Here is a 13,008-nt window from a genome sequence, read left to right as displayed (position 1 = left end):
CAATCCATATCCATTGTGATTTAGGAATGTTAGGTGATTTATGCCCTTTATGGATTAAAACCAGACTCTGCATCAACTGTGTAATTTTCCATGGGAGTTTTGCCATGGATCCCCCTCCGGCATGCCACAGTCCAGGTGTTAGTCCCCTTGAAACAACTTTTCCATCACTATTGTGGCCAGAAAGAGTCCCTGTGGGTTTTAAAATTCGCCTGCCCATTGAAGTCTATGGCGGTTCGCCCGGTTCGCCGGTTCGCGGACATTTGCGGAAGTTTGCGTTCGCCGTTCGCGAACCGAAAATTTTATGTTTGCGACATCACTATCACTGGATTGTGTAACTCAGTTTTTTACAAATTAAGTAACTTTTTATTTACTTTGTGCAAAAAATATCCAAAAAAGGTTACAATTCAAAATATAACAAGAAAACATAGAGTAGCAGTGTACAAAAATGGGGTGAGCTGTAAATCTATGAAATTCACACACAAACCCAAATTGATTGAAGGCATATCACTTATAACTGAAGGCATTCTTCATGACAGTTTCAGTACATACAGAAGGAAAGGAAAATAGATAATAGTGCAGAGTTTACAAACACAGTTAAAGTGTTTAATACAAGTTGCACTTACAAGATAAAAGCAATTTTCAGGCACATCAAAATTAATCCTTGTGGCAAAAAGAACGATGCTCCCAGCTGGATGTTCCAAAACAAGGAAGGTTCCGCGTTAATTCACGAAACAATAAATCAGCATACATAAAAAAACAAAGTAAAAATGGAAAACTCTCACACACTGTATACAGCCCTGTGCGTTCCGTTCATATAGCATGAACTTCCTCAGGGGAAAGCAAGTGACAGTCCTTCTCCTGAGCCTGAGACTTAAGTTTATGTATGTCCATCAAAGTTCACTCAATAGTATACAATAAAAAATAGATATAACAAATGGTTAGAATACGCTCTAACCTAGAAGATCTGGAAGATCTGGAAGATCATGATATATGCCACATACTTTGCCTGTGTTTGTTTTGTATTCGATTTTCCTTTTATAACAATATTGATGTAATATAAATATATCTCAAGTTGTTATATATTTATAAATCACTATAAACAATCAGCTTTCCTGGCACTGCAGGTCCCCTCTCCCTCCCACCCCCCCAATCCCCGGTTGCTGAAGGGGTGAAAACTTCTTCCTCCGCGCCGCTCCTCCCTGTGATTGCGTCGGCCGGTGGGCCAGACTGATCCTGCCCACTGGCCGGGGAGACCTAATGCGCATGCGCGGCAGTGCCACGCATGCGCATTAGAACTCCCCACAGGAGAGGATTGAAAATGCTTTTCAATGCTTTCCAATGGGGAAATGAGCGATGCTGGAGGTCCTCACATAGAGTGAGGACGTTCAGTGACGCTCTAGCACAGGGTTCCTGTGCTAGAAACCTGGAAGTGCCCTCTAGTGGCTGTCTATTAGACAGCCACTAGAGGTGGAGTTAACCCTGCAATGTAATTATTGCAGTTTATGAAAACTGCAATAATTACACTTGCAGGGTTAAGAGTAGTGGAGTTGGCACCCAGACCACTCCAATGGGCAGAAGTGGTCTGGGTGCCTGGAGTGTCCCTTTAATTTTTAATTTTTTATTTAAATGTTTACCTAGTTTCTCAAAGTCTCTAATTATCATCCTATTAAAAGCTGTTATTTGGCTACCCTTACCATTTGGGCAACATTTTGATTTGGGCCTACATTTTGAGCCACTGGTACTTCTTTCAATATTTAAATAATTTTGAATATTTTCATTTTGTTTTTTAATGAAACATCTTTTAATACACATTTCCTAACAAATTTTGGGGCGTCAACAAATAACTGAAATACATTTGGTGGTTCATTTGGCATATATTTTAAACCTTTGTTTAAAATAAAAATTTCCTCTGATGTTAAAATTTGATTAAAAATATTAAAAACTCCCAATTTCTTCTCTTTTGATTTATTGAGCACTATATTTTGATGCTTCTCCACTCATCCTTCTCCTTGTGTGGTTTTATTTAAATGTATACTGCAATTTCCCCCATCATTCTATTTTTTTAGTATTATAACAGGATTATTTATTAAAGTTTGTACACAAAGTGAATTTCAAATTTAAGGCCAGAATAGCTGAACTGAAAGCACAGCTGACCTAGAGAGTTCTTTTGGTTTGGCTAGTTTCCCCTTAAACTTGAAATTCACTTTTTTTATACATAAAATATATAATTTTTTAAATTAAACAAGACCATTTATCTCACTCCATACAAGCGTTTTACCTAACACGATATTACTGCACTTTGCAGAAGAAAAAAAAAAAAGTTAACATACGGGTGCATTTTAACATTTTTAGATTATTGCATGTCTTGGCAAAAAACACTAATTTTAGAAATTAAAATACTAAGGAAACATGTTTTAAAGTGGCTATTTACAGACATATTGTTATATGTATTGCATTTGCAGTTCTCCAAATGGCAACTAAAGCTATTAGTGTCAAGGTACCAATAAATCCATTTAATTAATGATTCCCAAAATACATCTTGTATAAAGCGTACTGTGTGTTTAGCTCTACAACACACCGTGGGATCAATTAAACTTGTTAGTGAAATGTCCACTAGATTAATTAGGTGGCATTGAATGTTGAGTTGATTATAAAGGCCAATTTGCATTGAGACTTGGTGTCAAGATATCATCACACAATAAACTTTAGCTCTCAGGATAAGACCTTGGAGAGGACTAGAACAACTAGGTCGAGCCTTTGTCCTAACATTTAACATACTGAAGAATTAGTGAGATAACTACAGATATTTTATATCATTGGGAAAGACAACTAGAGTCCAACATAATGGAAACATATTTGAATTTAAAGAGTAAATAGAAAACAGAAATGGAAAATAGTTTCATTTTTTAATTTAATATTTATACAATTGCCAGTTTAGAAAATTTACTAGTACATCTTCTTCAAAATGACAGTATAGTCACCCAGACCACTTCATCTTAATTAAGTGGTCTTGTTGCAGTGTTCCTATCCTGCCATGTAAAACATTGTTTTTTTTTTTTTTAGAAACTGCAAAGTTTTCATCACAGTCTACCTATTTTGGCTGTCAGTATTAAATATTTTTCTGTCCAACCAAAAGTTTAATTTTTGTCTCCATTTAACTATGCGCTATCTAGGCATAGTGGAACAAAAAATACATTTTTTTATTACTTTCTGGGATACTCCAAATACTCGGATCCTGGAGATGTTTTTTTTTTTTTTTTGCAGACCATATAGTAGTGAAGGGATTAAGCTATTCATGTGCTAATAGTGGTGAACATTTGTTGATGTTTTATTTATGCATTTTGGTTTTCATAAACTATATCAGTACTTAAATGCAGAAACTAGTTATTGTAGTGAAAACACAAAATACCATTAACAGTTTAAACTTGGCAGATGTTTAAATACGAGTTGTGTAACCAGCTGCATGACCCATATGTTTGAGGGAACTGTGCAGTTTTGTCACCAAACAACATATGTGTCCTCTCCTGCTGTCATATTGGATAACTGTGCAGCCTATTTTGAAGAGCAGATTGATACCATACTAAATATCATGAGAATTCTAACACTCTGTCTATCGCTATTCTCCATGCCTTCAACTCTGTTCCCTTTTCTACATTAAAGGGACACTCAGGGCACCATCACAACTTGTTTTGATAGATTTTGGTATTAATAATATGCTGTATTTTTTTTCCACGGTCAATCTTTATATTTTTTTGCACAATATAAATAAAGGATTTGAATGAGCTGTTTTTAATTCATAACCTGGCTGCAGACAGTCGGAGAAGCTACAAACAGGTAGTGATATCCTTACTATATGGCTCCCCGGGTGTCCTCTTCTTCGAATGCAGGTTGTTTTATTGTCTAGATCATTCAGTATTGTCAGTGGCTAAGTTATAGTCATACCTGTGTAAGAAGGAAAACATTTTCTGGAGTGAGGGGTGTAGCTAAAGAGGCAGGCTTATGGTACAGCATTCAGCAAAACATCTATCTAATAAAATCTAAATATTTGATAAAAAATTGTCTTCCTGTGGTGAAACTATTAAAAGATGAAATTCTTTTTTAATTTTTCCGTTACACATGCCTTGCAATTACAAAAGATTTTACATCCTGCTAGGTAAGTTCCATTTATTTTTATTATCTCTCTCTCTCTCTCTTTTTAAAAATTCTTTATTTTTGCCACAACCGTGAACACAAGCATGATGTTGTCAAACATAAGAAAAGATTAGCATGGCATGGTGACAACAGCAGAATTTTAGGAATATGTTAATAAAAGGAAACATGGTCATGCTGGTTTAGTATGACTAAACACTGAGGGAACAATTGACATTCTACGATAAAGAGGTAGTATACATGAAGCTTATGAAATGTAATAGGCAATGAGTTGTCAAAGTAACTAACATGTGCTGAATTTGCCTATTGGTTATCCACCAAAGTGCTACACAGCTCTAAGATATGGTCCCATACAAGATAGGGTGATGGGAGGAAAGAAAAATTAGGTAAAAAAGACAAAATAAATGCAACGTAAGGAATAAGAGAGACAGTTCTATATCTAGAACAACTTAAGCTACATAGGGAAACAGGAAATAATAGCCTATATTTGCATTATTCAGGCTATTGCCCTAGGGCCTGTATCAACCGATCACCAGGAGTGACAGGAAGCCATTGGAGCATTGCTAGGATAGACCCCTTGAGTGCCCACATTGCAGCACCGGGGTAGGGCCCCTTCCAGCCCCAGGCCTGAATGAACACCTGCATCTGCAGTCCACAGACTTGGAGATTCTCGTATACCAAGTCTTTCCCCCACCAAGGGTAGCAGGAAGATCCAGATGGAGAGTACCACTTTTGGCAGTTAATTTTCAGCCTGTTTGGTCAATGCTTTGAGGCAAAGCCTCAGTAGGCTTTCAGCCCAGGAGGGGAGACAGTAGGTGGGCGCTCACGGATTTTCCTTGCCTTGAGAGGAACCGCTCTTCTCTGGCACTGTGATTCTCGCTGTTTCTTGTGGCTGCATGACAGCGTGAGGTGCATCCCCCATCTTGTTGGTACTTATAGGTCAGGGTGCAGCTGGAGGATAATTCGGAACACAAGGTAAATGCAGATGACTTAGCTCAATAAGCTTTGGTGGGGACCAGGAAATGCTCCATTGGTCCAGAGAGGGGGAGACAGGACACTGGATCGATCAAGTGTAGATTTAGGCAGTGGGCCGGCCACCTCCCTCTCCCAGAGCCCACCAAAAGGCAGCCAAGGCAAATCTATGTGGAACTTGCTCAATGGGCTGCAGCTGCCTGTCCTATATATCCAGTTTGCACACTTGAATTTTTAAAGATTTTAAGCTAAACAACATAGATTCAGATTTCCATTGAAGATCTCCAGCAACACATGTCTCACTCGGTCAGTGGTCAGCCCCCACCCCCCTCTGCCCCCCAACTCCACCCCCTATCTTTCTCTTTTTTATTTACAAAGCTTGGGGCCAAAAAATGTTATTATTTTTTCCTTTTTTATATACTATAGGGTGCTTATTTGGTAATATAGCTTATTAAAAAAAAAGTTCTTTATTTTAAAATGTTGTCAATTATAACCTGTAATGAGAGCATATTGGAAGTCATCTTTAATTTCTTTAGGTTTTTTTTATCTCCAATAAATACTCTTGAAGAGATTAAATAGATTAAATTAGCGGTGCACAAAAGGTATATCCCAAGATTTTTTAAAGCTACAGCTTCCATAATGCTTTGTCATTCTAAAAGTTGCAATTCTGCAACATCTGGGGATCTATGTTTTGGGCACCCCTGCACTAAAGCTTTACTTCTATAATAAGGACCAACCTAAAACATTGAAGGAGAGAGTTCCTAGCCCCCCAACTTCAACAGGGGATGCACCATGATATGCCTGCTTGCTCCTAAATCTTATGAGTGCATCTTTATGCATCTGGGTTTCATCTATTAAGCATATTTCCAATTTTGTTTTTAATATATATATATATATATATATATATATATATATATATATAAAAAGAGGAAAAGTTCTTGCACTCACACTATTATCCACCTTGTGCGCCGGGTGCTTAGCCAGGGCTTGGTTATCCAGAATATCCAACGAGGTAGCAGCACTCATGGAGTTTAAAAAATCTAATCTTTATTGTTTCATGTTTAAAAAATAAGATCAACGTTTCAGTCCAACAAACATGACTTTCTTCAGGATCAATACATTAATACATTCAATTAAACAAACTTATATAGCAAGATATATTACACAAATAAGCTTACCCACAGGTGAGGTGCATTCCCGACTGGCGTCCTATGCCACCCCGTGCGCATGTGCAAAGAGGCTCCACCCACATGACGTGATGACGTCATCGCGCCCGTTCCCATGATGACCTAATACAAACGCGGTCATCATAGGGATAAGGCTGCGGTTGCCGAAAGCAGTAAAATAGACACCATACCAGTGAGAGAAATAGGAGACTACGAATAATAGCCACAGATGAATAATGAATAAAGTGCATAGAATATGCAATATTAAGTGCTCAAACCAGTAAGGCAACCACTGTTGCTGATATGATATGACGATCATAATAAAGTGAATCAGTGCTTGTTCAAAATACTTGAGAGTAAAGTGCAAATGTGAATTTAAACAAAGCAAATGTTGCAGTGCAAATAGCAAATACTGCAAACCAATATATATAAATATAAAGTGCTGAGTGAAAATATCTTGAGGGACTGATCCAAAATTACATCATATGTGCACTATGCATATACAATAAACAACAGTTACCGTACATAAAAATTATTTAACATTAGTGACTTTATGCATATATATCTAGTGCCCAATACATATACCATGGGCCAAGTTATTAAACTATTTATTGCAGACTCTATTACTTCAATATGTAGATCAATGATACATTATATATTTTAGAAACTATAATGGAATTATAACTTGGCCCATGGTATATGTATTGGGCACTAGATATATATGCATAAAGTCACTACTGTTAAATAATTTTTATGTAATTGTTGTTTATTGTATATGCATAGTGCACATATGATGTAATTTTGGATCAGTCCCTCAAGATATTTTCACTCAGCACTTTATATTTATATATATTGGTTTGCACTATTTGCTATTTGCACTGCAACATTTGCTTTGTTTAAATTCACATTTGCACTTTACTCTCAAGTATTTTGAACAAGCACTGGTTCACTTTATTATGATCGTCATATCATATCAGCAACAGTGGTTGCCTTACTGGTTTGAGCACTTACGTCAGGGGAGTCAGCCTCAGATAATGACAACATTGAAGCCACCATCACACCTACAGCGCTGCCTTTTTTAGGGGTCCCAGAAATAGGCACTACCACCAGGAACCGAAGAAGAGAGCACACAGAACCAGAAGAGGCCATGGGAACAAGAAACGTACCGAAGGGCAAACCGCCTCACAAGAAGTTATCCCAATATTTAACCTATCACACAGACCTTTAATCCAGGATGAGATTGACCTATTAAGCCGGGGATTGTCTTTTGTACCAACAGCCAAACCAAATAAATTCAAATGGAATGTTGAATGGTACAAGTTTGGCAGAAACATGCGTTTTAAAGAATATTTCAATCAATTGGAAAAAACTCCATCAGGCAATAGCAACAAGGCATTATGGAAATTTCGACCTAGATCTACTTTTGACCCAATGACAAACAAATCATCAATCAAAACCTTCCTAACTATGACAAATAAGGAAGTACAAGAAATTATATCTAAACGAGGTAGCATACGGCACAACATAACCACAGATCAACGACGACTACTTAAAAACCTTGGAGAAGACTCCTCGATAGTAATCCGGTCTGCGGATAAAGGAGGTGGAATAGTCCTGATGGATTGCCAATACTACTCGGATGAGTTGAAACAACAACTGAATGACAGCAACACGGATAGGAGACTCGATGGAGATCCCACTAAAAAGATACAGAGCATCATACAGGATACACTGTCAATGGGCTTAAGAGCGGGTTATATAGATTTAGAACTTTACCAATTTCTATATCAACAGCACCCACATAGCCCAATTATATACAGCATCCCAAAAATCCACAAGGATTCACAAAGACCGCCGGGACGTCCCATAGTGTCCGCAATTAATGAAGTAATTGTCAGGGTACCTGAAGTCTCTACCTCTGAGAGAGGTAGAGACTTAGAAGTTTATCCGTCCGGAAGGGCTGTTTCCTCCGTCCTTCGCGGTCCTTCCGGTCATTTACACGCCGGCCGCGAGGGATCCACTTCCTTTTGTAACACGACGTCCAGCACTCGACGTCATGACGCCAACCCGGACCGACCTGTCACTCAGTTGTCTGGAAACTAATCAGGACTCGTCGGAGGCGTGTCTACTCTCCTGAGCCAGGGTATTTAACAGTGCTTCTTCCATTTGCTCATTGCCCTGTCGTGGTTCTAGCCTGTCTAGTCACTCAGTGCTCTTGTATTCCAGTTATCCTTTTGGTTCCGACCCGGCTTGTTTGTATTACTCTGCTTATCTCTGTTACCCTTTGACTCGGCTTGTTCCTCGCTTACCTGTCTTCTCGTTCCCTCGACCTCGGCTTGCCTTTGACCATTCTCTCTATCTCCGTACGTTAGTCCGGCCATTCTAAGGTCCGGTATACGTACCTTTCTACTGTCTGTACTCTGCGTGTTGGATCCCTGTCCCGATCCTGACATTACGACAGGGCCAATGGATCCTGCAAGTACAAACAGTCAGCTTGGTCCTTCCGATCCTAGGTTTGAAGCCATGGAACACAGAATGGATCAGATGGCCCTAGCACTACAGGCGTTATTATCTCGTGCTAATAACCCACCAGAGGAGACGCGTACTACTTCTATTTCCCCTGTGAGTTCAGGCCTAGAGGTAGCCACTGTAGGTGCCTCTTCCCGTATTACCCCACCAGTACGTTATGGTGGTTCACCTGAGAAGTGTCGTGGTTTTTTAAACCAGATCAGTATCCACTTTGAATTACAACCTCGCTCCTATCCTACAGATAGGGCGAAGGTTGGATTTATTATCACCTTACTCATTGAGAGAGCTCTGAGATGGGCCAACCCATTATGGGAGAATGATAACCCGTTAGTATATAATTATAATGCCTTCGTAGCTGCCTTTAGAAAAACTTTCGACCCTCCTGGTAGAAGGGTCAATGCAGCTAGATTACTTTTGCGCCTGAGACAAGAGAACCGAACACTTGTGGATTATGCACTAGAGTTCAGGTCTTTGGCGGCAGAAGTTAAATGGAATGAGCAGGCTTATATAGATGTATTTTTGAACGGGCTATCAGATGTAATCCTTGACGAGGTTGCTACTAGAGAGCTTCCTGAAAGTTTGGAGGATTTAATTTCGTTCATTTCTCGTATTGATGAGCGTTTAAGAGAGAGACAGAACACTCGAGAGAGGAACTTTAGACCTTCCTTTAAATTAGCTCCCGCATTTCAAAGTCCTGATTCCACTACCTCACTGTTTCCTGAACCTATGCAGATAGGCAATACTCGCCTCTCAGAAGAGGAAAGACAGTACAGGAGAAGGGAGGGATTGTGTATGTATTGTGGAGTCAGAGGTCACTTACGCCTGAATTGTCCTAATCGCTCGGGAAACGCCCGCACCTAAGTTTCTTTAGAGGACAGGCCTTGGGTGTTTCTATTTTGTCCTCTACTCATAATTATAAAGATCACAGGCTTCTGCTACCAGTTTCTTTAACTTGGGAGAAGGGAGTACTAAAGACCATGGCTTTGATAGATTCCGGAGTTGCTGAGAATTTTATCGACCAGGCCTTTGCTACTAAACACACTATCCCATCCCAGTTAAGGGATACACCCTTGGCCGTTGAGGCCATAGATGGTAGACCTTTACTTGAGCCTGTTATCTTTCGTGAAACCATACCCGTTAACTTAACTGTTGGTATCTTACACGAGGAAAACTTATCGCTTATGCTTATTTCGTCCCCTTCTGTTCCCATAGTCCTGGGTTACCCATGGTTAAAGAGACATAACCCTATTATTGATTGGGAGTTAGGGGAGATACTCTCATGGGGCCAGGGTTGCCAGGAGAAGTGCTTACGGAGGGTTTCTCCATTGGGTGTAATTAACACACCAGGTAGTTCTACCCAGTCTACAGATATACGGATACCGCCTCTGTACCTGGATTTAAAAGCAGTATTCGACAAAAGGAATGCTGATACTCTACCTCCACACAGGACTTTTGATTGTAAAATTAATCTACTACCTGGTACCATGCCTCCGAGGGGCAATGTATATCCTCTATCCACCAAAGAGAATTCAGTTCTAGAGGAATATATTCGGGAGAATCTAGACAAAGGATTCATTAGGAGATCTTCTTCTCCTGCCGGAAGAAGGATGGTTCCCTAAGACCTTGCATTGATTACCGAGGTTTGAATAAAATAACCATCAGAAATGCCTATCCGATCCCCTTGATTACCGAGCTGTTTGATCGCCTAAAGGGCTCTAAAATTTTCACCAAGTTGGATCTCAGAGGGGCATATAACTTGGTGAGAATCCAGCAAGGACACGAGTGGATGACAGCGTTCAATACCCGTTATGGGCATTATGAATACACGGTCATGCCTTTCGGTCTTTGTAACGCACCGGCAGTATTTCAGGATTTGATTAATGAAGTTCTTAGGGAATTTCAACATGATTGTGTTATTGTGTACCTGGACGACATACTTATACACTCTAGAGAGATTGAGACCCACCACAGACAAGTCAGAAAGGTATTACACAAACTTCTTCAACATGGCTTATACTGCAAATTGGAGAAATGTAGTTTTGACCAGTCTCAGATAGACTTTCTTGGTTACGTGATTTCTGGGGAAGGCTTTAAGATGGATCCCGACAAACTCCAGTCTATTTTAGATTGGCCATTGCCTAAGGGACTCAAGGCTATTCAGAGGTTTATTGGTTTCTCCAATTATTATAGGCGCTTTATTAAGGGATACTCTTCTATTATTGCGCCTATTACCAATATGACCAGACAGGGGGCTGACACTAAGACTTGGTCTACCGAAGCTCTCGTTGCTTTCAAGACTCTCAAGGAACTTTTTGCTTCTGCTCCAATTTTAGTCCATCCTGATACGACTCTGCCGTTCCTACTCGAGGTCGATGCCTCTGAGACAGGCGTAGGTGCTATTCTGTCACAAAGGTTAGGGGTGGACAAACCACTACACCCTTGTGTTTTTTTTTCAAGAAACTGTCTGGGCCTGAGAGCAGATATGACATCGGTGACAGGGAATTATTAGCGGTCATTATGGCTTTAAAAGAGTGGAGACATTTATTGGAGGGGACCTTACATCCTGTTACCATTTTAACGGATCACAAGAACTTGTCCTATATTGGGGAGGCTAAGCGACTGTCCGCCAGACAAGCTCGTTGGTCCTTGTTCCTGACCCACTTCAATTATGTGCTTACTTATAGACCTGGTTCTAAGAACTCTAAAGCCGATGCTTTGTCTCGCCAATATGAACCTTCTACTATATCTGAACCTGTTCTTTCCTCTATAGTTCCGAAATGCAATATTATCGCTAACACGAATCTCAGGATTCACTCACCGTTACTTGCCGAGATCTTAAAGCTGCAACATCTAGCCCCTAAACAGACTCCCGGGGGTCGACATTTCGTTCCTCCTGCTCTTCAACTGGAACTGCTACAATGTTTCCACAACAGCAAGGTGGCTGGACATCCTGGCATTCGCAAGACGTGCGCTTTGATCTCTAAAGACTTCTGGTGGCCTGCTTTACGTAGGGATATTAAAGATTTCATCGGTGCGTGTGAGGTTTGTACTAAGACCAAGCAACCTCATACGCTTCCATGTGGATTTCTGCATCCCTTAGAGGTTCCAGAAAAGCCATGGTCCTGTTTGGCTATGGACTTTATTGTCGATTTACCTATATCTAAAAAACAGACTGTTATCCTCACCGTGGTTGACAGATTCACCAAGATGGCTCACTTCGTTCCTCTGCCTAAACTTCCGTCTTCTCCCGAGTTGGCAGAGATATTCGCAAGGGAGATTTTTCGTTTACATGGGATACCCTCCCAAATTGTATCTGACAGAGGTTCCCAATTTGTTTCTCGTTTTTGGAGATCCTTCTGTTCTCAACTGGGTATCAAATTGAATTTCTCTTCCGCCTATCATCCTCAGTCTAACGGAGCTGCTGAACGCACCCACCAAAAGATTGAACAATATTTACGTTGTTTTGTTTCCGAACACCAGGACGATTGGGTCGGTTTGATTCCTTGGGCGGAGTTCGCGCACAACAATCTCGTTTGTGATTCTACTCATTCAAGCCCCTTCTTCATGAATTATGGCTTTCATCCATCCATTCTTCCCTCAGTTTCTCCTTCCCAAGGGGTACCGTCGGTTGATGTTCATGTTGCCAATTTGAGGAAGTTGTGGGATCAGACTCGACAAATTCTTCTGCACAATTCTATGCTGGTTAAGAAACACGCTGATAAACGTAGAAGGTCGGCTCCGGTTTTTGTTCCAGGCGATAGAGTATGGTTGAGTACTAGAAACATTCGTTTAAAAGTGCCTTCCATGAAGTTCGCTCCTCGTTATATTGGACCTTGCAGGGTTCTGACTTGAATTAACCCAGTTGCGTATCGTCTAGCTCTTCCATCTGCCTTACGCATCCCTAACTCCTTTCATGTTTCATTGCTGAAACCGCTAGTCTGCAACAGATTTTCCTCCACGGTATCCTCTCCTCGCTCTGTTCAGGTGGAGGGTCAGGAGGAGTATGAGGTCAACTCTATCATCGATTCTCGAATCTCCCGGGGGAGAGTACAATATCTGGTCGACTGGAAAGGATATGGTCCTGAAGAGAGGAGTTGGGTACCTCAAGAAGATGTTCATGCTCCTCGCCTCCGCAGGGCGTTTCACTCCCGCTTCCCATCTCGCCCCGGTTCCTTCCGCCCGGTGGGCGTAT

Source organism: Pelobates fuscus, chromosome 4 (assembly GCF_036172605.1).
Source record: "Pelobates fuscus isolate aPelFus1 chromosome 4, aPelFus1.pri, whole genome shotgun sequence".
Classification (NCBI taxonomy): Eukaryota; Metazoa; Chordata; class Amphibia; order Anura; family Pelobatidae; genus Pelobates; species Pelobates fuscus.
The sequence above is the reverse complement of the archived record's forward strand: the minus strand, read 5'-3'. Positions refer to the sequence as shown.